Below are 3,756 nucleotides of genomic sequence, written 5' to 3'. Positions count from 1 at the left end.
GGGGAGACGGAGCTGGGAAGGAGGGAAGGAAGGTGGAGGGATGGGAGAAATGGAAGGGTGGAAGATGGAGGGATGGGAAGGAGGTGGAAGGATGGGCGATGAAGGGATGGGAGGAAGATAGAGGGCTGGGAGAAAGGGAGGGATGGGGGAAATGGAGAGGTGGGGTGGAAGATGGAGGGATGGGAAGATGGAAGGATGGAAGGCAGAGGTCGGAGGGAGACAGCAGTGTGGAAGATAGAGGGGATGGGAGGAAGGTGGAGGGATAAAGGATGGAGAGATAGGAGAGGTGTAGGAATGGAAGATGAAGGCATAAGAGGGAGATGGAGGGACGGAGGAGAAGAAGGGATTAGAGACAGAGGGATGGGAGGAAGGTGGAGGGATAAAGGATGGAGAGATAGGAGAGGTGTAGGAATGGAAGATGAAGGCATAAGAGGGAGATGGAGGGACGGAGGAGAAGAAGGGATTAGAGACAGAGGGATGGGAGGAAGAAGGAGGGATAGAAGGAGATGGAAGGAAGGGCTTTTTGGAAGAGAGGGGAAATGATGGAAATCCTGGTCCCGGGGAGTGATGTAGATGGAGGCCAAGTGGGGTTTGGACCCCCATGGGTTCCCCTTGACAGCCTGGGGGTGAAGGGACAGGGAGAGGGAGCCCAGGGCCACCAAGTACCACAGCCCTTGCTCTGCCCCCAGTGAGTCCAGTGGTGCAGAAGGGCTGTTTTCCCACAGGTGCGGGAAGGAGAGGGGTCCCCGCACGGCACACGGGGCAAAGGCCTCCCTGGGCAGAGCCCCACAGGCACTGACCCACATTTCTGCCTCAGTGGAAATGCATTAGCCCAGGAGCAAACAGCAAAGCAAGGGACAAATAGAGCAAAACAGATTTCTGCACCTGCAACATGTACGTTGGTTGCTCAAGAATCTGTGGCTTATTAACATCATCTCATTTAATGAGAGATGGGGTTCGAGTCCTGGGAGGACAAGGAAACCATAAGTAATCTCCTTCGGTAATACCATGAAACTATCTTTGCATAAAAAAAAATAAATAATCATGTAGTGGTCAGAATATTTATACCTGTGTCAGCTGTGCAATTACAAGGCTAATGCAAATTTTTCTGTGTCCCAAAGCCAAATATAGGTCAAAACAAAGTTAATTTTGAATTAAGCTATGTAATAGTCCAGGCCAATTTTATGGCCCAGACTATCTTTCAATGAATTTAACAGCTAAATCAGGTGTTCTTACCTTCATAGTCTAAGAGTTAAAAACTTACACATCATGTAGATTAAAATGTTATTAACCTCATTAATGTTTAAAGGGAGACTTTATTTTTTTTCCCGATTGTTATTGTTCATTAGTATTTTCTTAGAAATATGATAGGCAAGATATCTTTTACTTTTACGCAGCATTCCTTGCGTGACATAAAATGCACCGAGTGCCAGAAAAAATAAAAAGAAACTTCCAAGAGGAAGGCTGTAAGACAGCATTTAAAGGGATTGACCCAGCCTTGTTTTGGGATAGGAGCAGCAGCGTTACCCCGGGTCTGGATGTGCTGGGGATGGACACCAAGTGCGATAACGTGTAGGAGGGATGAGTATATAAATCCTTATTCTTCCCATCCATATTTTAGGGCTTTGCCGAGAAATAATCTCCCGTTTTTATCCAAGGGCCGCAGGCAGCCTGGGAGCTGCCCTCCGCGGGGCAGAGGCGGCGTTTGCTAATGAAGACTTCAACCTTCGCGGAGACGGAGTAAATCCCAGGTCCCTCTGCCGCTCGGGCTGTGCGACGCAGCTCTCCTCCCTCCGTTCCTTCTCCAGGAAAGAGAATTTGAATTTTCAGCCCTTTTCCCAGGCAGGGAAAAAGAGAAAGGGGGAGTGCACTGTGCTTTGCTTCTGCAACAAAATGAAGTGTGACGGGTTATCGGACTATAAATAGTATGGGAGAGGAGCAGGGGAGAGCAGGGGAGAGGGCTGTCGGACCTGGCTAATCCCGGCTGCGTTAAGCCACCTTACGCCCAGTCTCCCAGAAGCTTAAAGCCACAGCTGTGTGCCCGGCTCCGGCCGGCACCTGCAGAAAAGGGTTTCACCAAACACGTGAGGTCCCTGTGGACCATCGAGCGCCATTGTCATGCCCGATTAGAACTGTTTTCCCTTCTGGAAAATAGTGGCAATCTGTCCTTCAATGTTCAGCTATGTAAAATAAAAGAGACCCGAGCAGGCAAAAATCCAGGGGCGGATGAAGTTTAGCACCTCGTCTCCATCCATCCGGCTTCAGATTCAGGTCCCAGCTGAAACAATTCCCTTACATTCTATTTAGGCTTGGTTCCCCCACCCCAAAAATCATCACCAAATGATTTGGGGTGACTCAAGAAAACGGAAAGCACCCCGAAGGGACCGGCAAGCTCTACACATGCATGGCAGGTACCTCTTACCCCTTTCAATACCACCTCCACCCCATCCAGCCCCACAGCCCCCAGGTTAGGATCTGATGCTTTAAGCTGTGCTAAAATTCCCATTTGTCCAGCCATAATAATTGAGGTTTGTTGTTTTTTGGTGGTTTTTTGTTTTTTTTTTACCAAAGAGACCCCGCACGGTGTGACTGGGAGAGTGAATAATCCGCAGTGCCGGTAATTTGTATGTATCTGGGATGCGAACGCCCCAGGCTGCCTGCCTGAATTTGCCTTCATGCTGGGGGTGTTTCTTCCCGCGAGTAACGCGTTCAGCTAACTGAGTGCTCGTGGGTTTGTCTCTATAAAACGCATCAGGTCTCCTCCGAAAGTGGGGTTTGGGCAGAGCAGCCAGGAGGGATGCCCGCCCTGATGTTGCCCCAGAAGCCCTGCCCTCGCCGGGGAAAAGCCGGGGCTGGACACGGGAATGGCTATAAATCGCTATTTTTTTCTTTCTTCCCGGGTAAAACAATAGAGATATTTTCCCTGAAAAGCAGAAATGCAGGGCCTCATGGTGGCCTAATGCAACAGCTGTCGGAAAACCAGACCAGAGGCGTGTAGGGCAGCACTTGTCCTCCAAAGGGCAGCTCTATGCAAGGGGTGAACGCTGTTAAATTTCCTTCTTCCAATGCTCGGGCTTCCAGCTCCTTCCACACCAGTTTTGGAGGCTTTGCAGAGGCTTTGCACCCAGAAGGTTTGGCATTTACCGTCTGCTGGAAGTGGACTAGCTCCAAACACCAAGACGTTGGCCATCCTCTCCTTGTCTATACAACGTGTCTCCCACGGCAATCCTGAGTGCCAGCGCTGGGGCACATGAAACAGGCATTCCCATTTCAGTTAAACCCCAGCTTATCTGGGGTTAAGATGCGATGGGATTCCCCGCTGCATCTCCCAGGGGTTTCTAGAGCATGTTTACGTGGGGTTGGCTTTGAGGTCAACCTTTCCAGGCCCCAGTGTTGACGCGTCGTGCCTCTCTCTGTGTGTTTGCCTGGCAGCACTCCAGGCCCAAGGCACCAAACAGGAGAAGATTTCATGAAACCTTTAATGCAAGCAAAGTTTTTCAGCTCCTGCTGTAGACCTGGAGAGGGGAGATGAAGACAGGAATGATGGGACAGACAGGCAGAGGAAGGAGGAGGAGCGCAGTATTTTGAGGTCCTGCACTCAGCGCATGCTGCTGATACTTTTAAATTGGAGCCAGGGGTTTAAAAATAAACTTTGGAAGTGATAACAAGATGCCCAAGCCCTCCAGCCACCCGGCCAGCTGGGGACGGTGTCTGGTGTCACCCCTGACGGGACAGCAGTGTCCCTTGTGCGAGGCG

This window comes from Charadrius vociferus, unplaced genomic scaffold (assembly GCF_000708025.1).
Source record: "Charadrius vociferus isolate BGI_N301 unplaced genomic scaffold, ASM70802v2 scaffold259, whole genome shotgun sequence".
Lineage (NCBI taxonomy): Eukaryota > Metazoa > Chordata > Aves > Charadriiformes > Charadriidae > Charadrius > Charadrius vociferus.
The sequence above is the reverse complement of the archived record's forward strand: the minus strand, read 5'-3'. Positions refer to the sequence as shown.